We start from the raw sequence: 12,377 nt of genomic DNA on the forward strand, positions 1-12,377 counted from the left end.
CAAGCCCACTGCAAAGCTTTAGATAACACTGGGTCTTTCTTAGTCTCATTGGCAATGTCTTTGGCACAGATTAGTTTTTCTGCGATGTTTTCAAGCATCAAAACGTCATCTGAGTTTGGTGGTTCTAGCGCATGTACCTTTTGTGGCAATCTGCTAAGAGCATCTGCATTCTGAATTTTCGAATCTGGTACGTAACATGATAGCAGATAAGCAGATAACATAAGAGCCCATCTAAGCATTCTGGGTGACAGTATCTCTGGAACACCTTTTGTCGTATTAAAAATACCCAACAATGGTTTATGGTCCGTTCTTATGCCTATTTTTCTGCCATATACATATTCATGGAATTTTTTAATGCCCGATATTATGGCCAGTGCTTCTTTGTCGATTTGGGAGAAATTTCGTTCAATAGATGATAGAGTACGGCTATGGTACGCCACTGGATATTCACAATCCTGATCATCACGTTGATTAAACATACAACCTGCCACGTAAGGGCTGGCATCACACGTCAGAAATAAATATTTTTTTTCACTGTAATGTCCTAACACAGGTTCTTTCGCTAAAATTTCCACTAACAAATCGAAAGCTTTTAGTTCTATGAAACGCCACTGCTAGGGAACATCCTTTCGGAGCAGTGCATGTAACGGATTCACAATTGTTGCCTTGTCCTTTAGAAAAACATGATAAAAATTTAAGAGTCCAAGAAAAGCTTGCAACTCGGTTTTATTGGTTGAGGCAGGCGCATCAGTTATGGCCGCGATTTTGTCTTTAATGGGGCGTAAACCTCTTTACTAATTTGAAAACAAAGAAACTCTATAGTTTTTGTTCGAAAAACGCACTTTTCTTTGCGCAAATGCAGTTCGTCTTCATGGAAACGCGATAATACCGCGCACACTTTTGAATCCAAGTCTATTTCTGAGCTACCGACTATTAAAATGTCATCGTAGTACACCAGAAATACCCTTTAATCTAGTGTCTATGAATTTTTGAAAAATTTGTGGAGCCACTGATATACCGAACTGTAAACGATTACATTTAAAAGCCCCTTTATGCGTAATTATTGTTTGTGCTTCAGCAGCTTTGCGGTTGACACTGAACTGCAGATAAGCTTGCGCCATGTCCAGTTTTGCAAAAACTTTACCGCCCGCAAGTGTGGATGTACCGATGGCACTGAATAAGGTTCCGGATTTAACGATAAATTCAATGTAAATTTGTAGTCACCACAAATCCTAACCTCCCCGTTTTCTTTGCAAACAGTCACAATTGGGGTGCACCATTTTGGGTGCGTAATCGGCTTTAAAACCCCTTGCGCAATAATCCTGTCCAGTTCAACTTCGATTTTGTCTTTTAGCGCGAATGAAACTTTACGAGCTTCACGCATAACCGGCTTTACATTTTTGTCCAACAAAAAACTTACTGGGGGACCCGGGTAAGATCCCAAATCTGCATTATATACATCTGGGTATTCTGCTGAATAATTAATCATTGATAAAATTTGACTTACCGCAGCTATGGTTAAACCTAAAGTATCAAACCAGTTTCTGCCGAGTAGACTGGCGCGATTGCCTTCCGTGACTATGAGAGGAAGTGTCGCTGATCTTTGACCTCTCTTTACCTCCACTTGACACTTACCCAATGTGGGTATCACTGTGTTTTGATAGTCCCGTAAAATAACACTGGATTTATCTATTTTAGGTCGATTTTTACTAAAGATTTCATGGTAGGTTGATTTGCTAATTCTGTTTAATCACTGAATAACTCGCGCCCGAGTCAACCTTCATTTTAACTTTTTGGTCATTGAGTAGCACATCTACTAAATATTTACCGGTAATGCTATCAGACGTCACGTTATTTAACGAAAATTTATAGTCACTACTTTGATAAAAAACACTCTGAGTGTTCCCCGAAACCGGAACGGTATTGGACGTAGATTCCACGGTAGTCTGATGTACTTTGCGTTGGTTCTTATTTTTAGCAAAACAAGCTACATATTTCAATGTGTCCAACTTTCCTGCAATATGTACAGGTTGATTTAATGTGTTCACAAGTTTCAGGAGAATGTTCCCTTTCGCTCCGAAAACATTTCTTCCTTTCGCGATTAGCTAATTGTTGTTTGAACTGGCCCAGTTGATTTTTACGAAAACTTGCCGCGTTTATATCTGCGCTCGACTCACTTTCTCGTAGCACCGCCAAACTTTCCACGGCCACCTCGTGTGCAAGGCACATGTCTTGCGCGTCCTTAAGTTTTAACTTATCTGTGGCTAAACTCCATTCGCTTAGCTCGGGCATATTTTGACAGATTCATTGTCGGTGTCCTCCGGAGGCGTGTCAGCCGGGAGCTGACAGTCGTGCCGGATGCATCAAGGAATTTGGATATCGGTCAAAATACTTGGGAATTCCAAGTTTGGCCAAATCCAAATTTCTAATTGATTCGATGCAGGGAAATTCCACTTTTGCTACGTAAAACAAAGGATTTGTTTTACATAAAAGCAGGTAGATTTTCTCTCATCGATCAGTCGAGCTTGCCTCTTCTACTGTAGACCTAGTCGGTGCTATTATTGTTCCAACTAAGTTATTGTTTTATTTCTGGTTTCCTGTATACCTTTTTATTTTAGCATTATTGTATATTCAGACCTTTTCAGGTTAGAATATTACATTGATCTATATTTGTTCATGTACTGATTGTTTGATATTTTATTTGATTATTTTGGTTGTTTATTTTTCTTGTATTTTGTGTCTAAGTTGTTCTTCCGTAAGTTAAGAACACTTAGAAATATTTATCTTGCTTTTTCTATTTTATATTTTGATTTTTACTTTGTCTAAGTAGTTCTTTCCGGTAAGTCAAAGAACTCTTAGAAATATTTCTCTGAATATTTGACTTGTTATTTTAATTGTGCGTCTAGGCCGTTCTTTTCCGGTAAGTCAAAAGAATACTTAGAAATATTTTCATAATCATTGTTGCATTATTATTTCGGATATTTTATCTAAGATATTTTCTTCCTTAAGTTAAGAAAATACTTAATACATTTGTCTCTGTCATTTTCTATTTTATGCTAAGTTGTTTCTTCCGTAAGTCAAGAAACACTTAGCAATATTTCCACATCTTTTCTGTATTTGATTTTTCGTATTTATAAGTCGTTTCTTCCGTAAGTCAAGAAACACTTACAAATATTTGTGCATTTATTTTACTATATTTGATTCTCTTGTTTATTTTCTGTTCTAAGTTGTTTCTTCCGTAAGTCAAGAAATACTTAGACATATTTCTATAATCTGTTTCATTTTTGCATTTCTCGTGTTATATTTTGAGTATTTTATTTTTTTACTCTAAGTCGTTTCTTCCGTAAGTCAAGAAACACTTAGAAATATTTCCATATTTTACTCTCACATTTACATATTTCATTTATCTATATTTCTGTCCTAAGTTGTTTCTTCCGTAAGTCAAGAAACACTTAGAAACATTTTTCTTTGCATTATATTTTTATACCATTTAATTTACTTGTTTACTAAGTTATTCCTTCCGTAAGGCAAGGAATACTTAGATCATTTTTACCTATCTGTTTTCCATTTTTGCTCTGTTACTTTGTAACTGTTCCTTGGAACCGTTACCTATAACAGATATTTGTCACTGGAACTGTTATTTATAACAGCGGAGGTATTAACCTTTCTACCAGCGACAAACCAAAAATGGTGAATACCCGATCCAATTCCGGGGATAGGAAGAAGCCCGAAGAGCCGGCGATGGGTCCTACAGGCCCAAATGCCCCCTCTCGGCAACATCGGAAACCTACAACACAACAATTCCTACTTCTCAGTATTAATAGCTCAAGTATCCTACTATTGCAGACTTCTTTCTTTAAAAAAAGAAGAATTATTCTAAATAGTGGAAGTGTATACTAAACCCATCAAATTTTGGGTAGTATATATTTAAAAAATATATTTTAGTTGTTATAATTTAACATAACTATTTATTATATGGTGCAGATAAATAAATATTGATTGTCGGTAATTCGCAAAGTTCTATTTTATTTACTATTTAGTTTGTTTACTATTAATATTGGCTATGAGTACGTGTGCTTGGTTGTATAGTAATTTCCAGCCACTTTGAGTCTGTCAAAAAGTAACTAACTTCGCAAAAAAATAATTACTAAATTCACTAGACAGTTCGGACTGGGAATAGCGAACCGAGTATAGCAACTTTTGCTGTAGCGATTCGTCGGTAATACCACAAAGGAGTCGGTCACGTAGCATTATGTCAAGGCTAGTTCCGAAATCACAGGGTTCTGCAAATTTTCGTAATTCTTTTAGATACATAGATATTGTTTTACTAGTCTGTTGATTTCGACGATAGAACTTAAACCTGCACACAATTTCTGACGTTTTTGGAGAAAACTGCTTTTTTAACTCAAATATGATTTGGTCATAAGTTTTATCAGACACTTTGGACGGCGCGACCAAAGATCTAATAATCTCGTATGTATTTGGACCGCACAAACTTAAAAATGTAGCTTTTTTCTTATCAGGGTCCGTAATTTGCCGTGAAGAAAAAATCCATACGCTCAACGTATGATTCCCAACCTTTGGAGTCACCCACGTTAAACTGTTTGATGTTTCCGAATGCCGCCATCTTACACACAATTTGTTTTATTTATCACCGGGACGAATAATGCAGTTAAACTGTGTAAGATATTCATGTTTAAGAATAAGAAGAATTGCGTTTTGTTATTTTTGTATTTCTGTGTTTAGTTCATAACCTATGATTTCATTCACGACATAAGCTTTAGTTTGGTAGGCTGTGTTTTCATTCCTTTCCATCTAATTTTGTGTTAGTGTGTGTAAGCGTCTATATTCTTTGGTGTGTGTTTCTAAAAGGTGAGTTAAGCTTGATAACAGCTAAACAAGCTTTATTTTGTTGGTTTGCATAGTTTGTTTATTGGCTTAATTTTTTTGTTTTTCTCTGATTGCATGCTTATCTCTTCTGGTTGATTGTTTAAAGTAGTATGAGCGTCACAGGGGGGGCGGCCCCCCCAACACAGGGCTAGAATGCCAAGATCAGATGGATAATGGTGATAATTTTATTAATAATGCGACCAGTAATACCAATAACCTTAAAAAAGAGCCAGTTTTTTATTCACAAAACGATAATGGGCCTTTTTTGGTATATGTGGAATCCACTGAAAAAGTGGGTTTCAATATTGGTAAATTTAACAATATTAAAATTGCTAGAGATATTTGCATTCAAAACCTAACTGATATTAAAAAAATTAATAACAAAGGCTTAAATAGAATCTCAGTAGAATTTGTTAACTTTCAAGCTGCAAATAATTTTGTAAAAAATAAAACTCTTCTTAATAAAGGCTATAAAATATTTATACCATTCAATTTTGTAACTTGTAAGGGATTAGTTAGGCAAATTGATGTCGAATTAGGAGAGAAAGAACTGTTAGAGTGCTGTAAAACAGACAGCTCAGTAGAAATTCTTCAAGTTAAGAGACTTAATCGTAAAATAGTTAAAAATAATGAAACTACATATGAACCCACTGGATCGGTTCTCTTTACATTTAAAGGAGTTTGTCTCCCTAAATCCATAAATGTATATAGATTGGAAAGACCTGTTTCTGTATATATTTCACCAGTAACTCAGTGTTTTAGATGTTTAAGGTATGGCCATACACGTACAAATTGTAAAGGCAAGGACAGGTGCTTTACCTGTGCTGAAGAAAAAAAATCGGACGGGGAGGTTCACTCTTCTTGTGAAATTAAATGTTTTTATTGTAAAAACCCCCATAAATCAACCGATAAAACCTGTCCCGAGTATACCAGACAAAAAAATATCAAAGAGCTCATGTCTTTTGAAAATATAACCTTCTATGATGCTAGCGAAATAGTTAAAAAAAATTATTTGACACGTGATGAATTTGTATATCGCCCCTCCGAATTCCCTATCATTAAAAACTTTAATAGAACTGAAAAAACTCATGATAATAACGATAACCTCATTCAACCTTCACAAAGACGTACACATCATGTAAGAACCGACCCTATAAAAAGATCTTTTCAACAAGTTGTGGCTGAAAACAATAAAAAAAAAAGAATAATTCACAAAGGCTACGATAAAAAGGCTCATAATGAAAATTTACTATTTCCCAACTCAAGATCACAAAATGAAAACAACTCACCAAATTTCTCAAAAAAACTTGAAAATAATATAAATACACAGTTGCCTACTACTAGTGCAGTTCATACGTATAATTCACAAGAATCTCCTTCCTCATATCCAGATGAGGTTAGATGTATTATTAATGCAATCTGTAATACTTCAGAAAATAATAAAAGAGTAATTAAAAACATACTCTTGAGTCAAAATTTTAATATGAATATAGACCCCGGTTCCCAATCGGACTCAGAGTCCTAAATAACCTTCTTTTCTTTTCAACTAGGTCAGATACAATTAAGTTAAAGATAATTTTTTGGAATCTAAGAAGCATAAATTCAAACAGGGGTAATTTAATTAGCTTAATTTACAACGAAAACCCTGATATTTTTTTAATAAATGAGTCTTGGCTAAAGGCCAATGACAATTTTAGGCTCAATTCATATAACATAGTTAGGCAGGATAGAGATGATGGGTATGGTGGGATAGTAACATGCATTAGAAATAATATAATATTTAAGAAAATTAAATCTTTTTCTTCAGAACATATTCAATATATAATAATAGAAATAGGTAATCTACAAGTAATTAATTTTTATTGCAACTCACATATGCATATAAATAACAATATTTTAAATGATCTTATTTCCTTTAATCCTAAAAACATAATTATGGGAGATTTTAACTCTCATCATCCCTTATGGGATAAAGCTACACCCAACAAAGGAGGTAGAATAATTCATGATTTCCTATTTGATAATGATCTTGTGATTATGAACGATGGTTCACCAACAATATTTCAATTATCAACGGCAATACCAAGTGCAGTAGATTTGACTATGGTAAGTGGGAATCTAGCTATACAGGCTAATTGGGATACTATTAAAGATTGTGGTAACAGCGACCACTTTCCTATACGTCTTTTACTTAATGATAATGGCAATTGTGAGGTATTTAACAACATGACTAGTCCTTATAAAATTAGAAACTTTAAAAAAGCTGACTGGGAAGCGTACCATAATAAAGTTTTGATGTACCTTCAAGATTTAGATTATAACTTAAGTTATGATCAACTAATGTATATTATTAACACAGTAGCTGATCAAGTAATTCCGTTTAAACAGGCCGGTATACATATTAAAAGGGGTAATGCCTGGTGGGATAATGATTGTACATCCTGGGTTAAGGAAAGGAAAAAAGCCATAGCAAATTTTAATAATGTTCCATCTATGGAAAATTATATATTAGCAAAAAAAACCATTGCATTAACTAAGAAAAAATTAAATAATAAAAAAAAAGAAAAGTTTAGGCTTTTTTGTGAAACTTTAAATAGGAACTCTAGCATGACTTATGTTTGGAACAAGATTAAGAAATTCAATAATAATAACTTCAAAACATGAAGATTTAATCTTACTATTCCAGATAATCTTAAAATATCTATTTTAAATAAAATGTCAATCATAAATATAGATCCAAATTTTGTTCTTGACAATGTAGATGAAAATTTAAAGCCCTTTTCCATAAATGAATTAAACCTGGCCTTAAATAAAAAGAAATCATCTGCCCCTGGTATGGATGATATATCTTATGAAATGTTTCAATATTTACCTTTCAAAGCTAAACAAATTCTTATTAATAGTTATAATAAAATTTTAATGGGTGGAGAAATACCAGCCGTATGGAAAACATTTAATATTATTAGTTTTTTAAAACCAAATAGGGATCCGACAAATCCAGAAAATTATAGACCAATTGTCCTGTCTTCATGTGGAGCCAAAATTCTAGAAATAATCATCAAGAATCGATTAGACTGGCAATTGGAACATAATTTAAAATTTTGAAATAATCAGACTGGATTTCGTAAAGGAAGAGGTATATATGACAACATAACATTCATCACATCTTACATTAACCTTGCATTTCAATCCTCTGAGTCAGTCATCGTAATTTTTTTAGACATAAAAGCTGCATACGATAATGTTGACATATATAAACTATATAGTAAACTCAAAAACTTAGAAGTACCTATCCGAATGTGTAACGTAATTCTCAATCTTCTGACAGAACGATCACTATATTGTAGGGGTAATGACGGCTCCTTCCTGGGTCCTGTACCAACAACCTCGGGTATACCACAGGGCTCCCCCCTGAGTACTATTTTATTCAATATTTACTTAAGGGATATTTTTGATTTAAATTTGGGAGAAGCATCTATCATAGGGTATGCTGATGATTTGGCAGTTATGATCAGAGGAAAAAGTGTAGCAGCCATGGTAAATAATATCAATAATGCTTTAAAGCATATAAATGCACACCTTCGTGAACACAACCTGTCACTTTCCATGGATAAATGTGAGGCAGTATGGTTCACTAGAGGGAGGAAACATACCATCCCACCCCCCGTACATATTAATAATGCAATCATTGCCTTTAAAAAGAGGTTAAATATTTGGGTATTATACTGCAAGAAAACATGAAATGGTCACCACACATTACTAACATTACAAATAAAGCAAAAAAATCACTAAATGTATTAAGAGCACTGTGTAGGGTATGGTGGGGTGCAGATCCAAACACACTTTTGATCGCCTTCTCTGCTCTAGTCCAATCACATCTTGATTTTGGATCAATGTTTCTTAGATCATGTTCTAAGGCTGCTCTCAGTAAATTGGATGTGGTGTTTTATGAGGGATTGCGTATATGTATGGGATGTATGCGTTCCACACCCAGGGCTGCTCTTTTAGCCGAAGCATCTATATTAGATCTGGAACATAGAAGAAAACTACTGGCCCTTAAATTAATTTCAAAATTCTTAGTTGTAACAAATCATCCAACTATTCAATTTATCAACAACTTTCTATTAAAAATAATCCATAGACCGGAGTATTGGAATAAAGACAAAATACCATACCTAGTGGAAGCACTTCAACAGTATAGGCCCTATTTAAAGTTAATATATAGAGGTTCAAATTTTCCATGTTACGAAATTGATTTTCATATACTCAATAAACCTTTAAAGTCTTTTAACTGTAATTGTAAAAAAGGAGACATTATGTCAAGAATTAATTTTGAGGCCAAAACTAATAGTCTAAAATCCCAGTATACTTTCATTTTTTCTGATGCGTCAAAGAGGGACAACAGAGTTGGTTTTGGTATATTCATTCCATCCCTAAATTATAAATTTTCGTCACGTCTTCCCAACCATTTAACTATTTACAAAGCAGAAATAATTGCCATACATGATGCAGTAAAAACTGCCACTAATAAAAAAATTAAAAATGTGATAATTTTCTCAGATTCACAGGGGGCTATAACAAAACTCTGTAATCCTTCTTTTGCAACAAATTCTGAATATTGGGTTCTTACGACAAAAAGGCTAATTGCTGCATCTAACATGAATGGTTATAATATCCAATTATCCTGGATACCGGGTCACTCAGGTATACCTGGGAATTCAGAGGCAGATACTTTGGCCAAAATTGGAACAGATCTTAATATTCCCAGAAAAATGGTATATGACATAAAAGACATTTTAAATTTCTTAAAACAGGATATTTTAAACATTTTTAAAGATAAATGGAGAATCTTAGTCTCATCCAGACATCGTGGGTATGCTAGAGTTCAATCAACATTCACCGATAAGACATGGTATGGCAATTTAAATTATAAAGATAGGAGACACATCACAACTATAATTAGAATGCGTACAGGTCATTGCCTGACTAATGCCCATCTTTTCAAAATTAATATAAAAGATGACCCTGCCTGTGAATGCGGCATGATAGAAAACCTGAATCACATATTTTTCGAGTGCCCTATTAACTATATTCCTAATTTGGACTTATATAAGTACTTTGTATCAAAAAAGAAAATATCACCATTATCCATGACTGACATTCTATCCTCTCCGGAAGACGAAACTATAGAGATAATCATGCGTTTCATTAACATTAATAAAATCAAACTCTGAAGCTCAACTATCCAATTTCCCCGATATATCCTATAATCCTGCCTGTTTTAGTGCTTTGGTGTTGGCCTCTTATTCCATCAAACTCTGAAGCTCAACTATCCAATTTCCCCGATATATCCTATAATCCTGCCTGTTTTAGTGCTTTGGTGTTGGCCTCTTATTCCATTTGTTGTAATATTAATTTGTCCTCCAATATTATTGCCGTAGATCAGAAAGCCGATACAATAATAGCGAAGTTATAAGCTATACAGAAACAAGAAAAGCGCTACCACGAGAAAAGCTGTAGTTCAGTGAAGTTTTCAGAGATTCCTGCATGGCCCAGAGCCAGACAAAGTGGGGTCTCACACAAATCGGGCTGGCAATTGCCTTGCAGCAAAGCCATCAATACAACAAGACAAAACAAGTGTTTAGTTTAAAATAGGTACTGTCATTTGTCAAGTTACTATGTATTTGAGGACATAACCTCTATAATGTAGTTAATTAGAAAGTTTTGTAAAAGGCACATGTTTTGTAAAACGTTCTTTTGAAATATATGTTTATTTGAGCCATCTACATTTATTATTACCAGTTATTACTACATAACAATTATTTGGCGACGAGGAAAATAATTGAACAGATATTTTGAAGAAAAAACATTTTAATAGTTCAAAATGTCTAGGAATGAAGATAGTGCCAGGGGTTACCAACCAATTATTAACGTAGTAAATACGGGCGGTGTATCTTCATTAGCCATTTATAAACAGGGTGACGATTTTGAAGTTTTTGAGGAACGTTTAGAACAATATTTTGGTGCGAATTTGATTGAGGAATCTAGAAGGGTTGCTGTTTTAATCACATTACTAAGTGAGGAAGTTTATAAAGGTTTAAGAGACCTATGCAACCCAGAGAAGCCCAAGGAAAAAGATTTTGAAACTCTAATGAAACTTTTAAGTACTCATTTTAAGCCTAGATTGTCAGTGTATCGAAGGAGGATAATTTTTGACCTGTTAAGGCAAGGACAAGAGTCAGTTAACGATTGGTATCTGAAAATTAAAAACCAGGCAGCACAATGCGATTTTGGTGACAAATTGTTATATCGGGCCCAAGATAAGTTTGTGGTAGGCATGAGGCCAGGGCCAATACTAGATAGGCTTTGTGAAGAAAGTCCTTCAAAAAGTTTGCAAGATTTTTTGGAAATTGCTTTGAATAAGGAAGCAGCATTAAGGGAACAAGGTAACAAAGTGGAGGTTAATAGATTTCAACAAATAAAAAAAGTGGAATCCCGAGTGGAAAGGAAAGAAAATAGTGGAGAATCAGAAGAGAAGGCAGAGGTAAAGTGTAATTACTGTAATAAAACAAATCACACCTTTAGTAAGTGTAAATATAAACAATTCACTTGCAAAAAGTATGGTAAAAGAGGTCACATAATGGCAGCCTGCAAAGGTAAAGTGGAGAAAAATTATTTATTAGAGAATGTGGAAGACTCTTTAGAGTTGTTTAGTTTAGATTTATAAAGAGAAACTAGGTCATGTTCCATTGGAGAATACTTCTCGTAGATTAAAAACTTATTCAGGAGAAATAGTTATACCTGAAGGCAAGATTTCAGTTAATGTATCAATAAACAATTGTTCAAAAATGTGCGAATTGATTATAATTAAAAAAGTTACGAAAATTTTATTAGGCCGGGATATCATTAATAAATTTAATTTGTCTTTGAAAGATTCTGAAGTTATTATAAATGATATAACGATTTGCCCTGATAAGTTATCTGATTTGTTGTCAAAATTTTCAAATGTTTTTAAAAAAGAGTTGGGTTCCTATAAAGATGAAAAAGTCAGTTTAGAAATGAATGAAAAGGTTAAGCCCATTTTCCACAAACCTCACCCAGTTCCATTTGCTTTTCGCGAGAAGGTGAAAAATGAGCTTCACAAATTAGAAGCTGAAACGGTTATATAGAAAATTTCAAATTCGAATTGGGGAACACCACTAGTGCCCGTTATGAAAGCAAATGGCAATATTCGTATTTGTGGCAATTATAAAATAACAGTGAACAAGTATTTGAAAGATTTTAATCATCCCTTACCCAGAATAGATGATATCTTTGTTGCTTTACAGGGTGGTCAAAAATTTACTAAATTGGGTTTTTTAAATGCTTATAACCAGTTAGTTTTAGATGGTAATACCAGTCGTTTGTTATCGTGGAGTACCCCATATGGTATTTACAAGGTAAATCGTTTGCCTTATGGTACAAAACCTGCTTGTTCAATATTTCAA

Source organism: Diabrotica undecimpunctata, chromosome 2 (assembly GCF_040954645.1).
Source record: "Diabrotica undecimpunctata isolate CICGRU chromosome 2, icDiaUnde3, whole genome shotgun sequence".
In the NCBI taxonomy this organism is placed as follows: domain Eukaryota; kingdom Metazoa; phylum Arthropoda; class Insecta; order Coleoptera; family Chrysomelidae; genus Diabrotica; species Diabrotica undecimpunctata.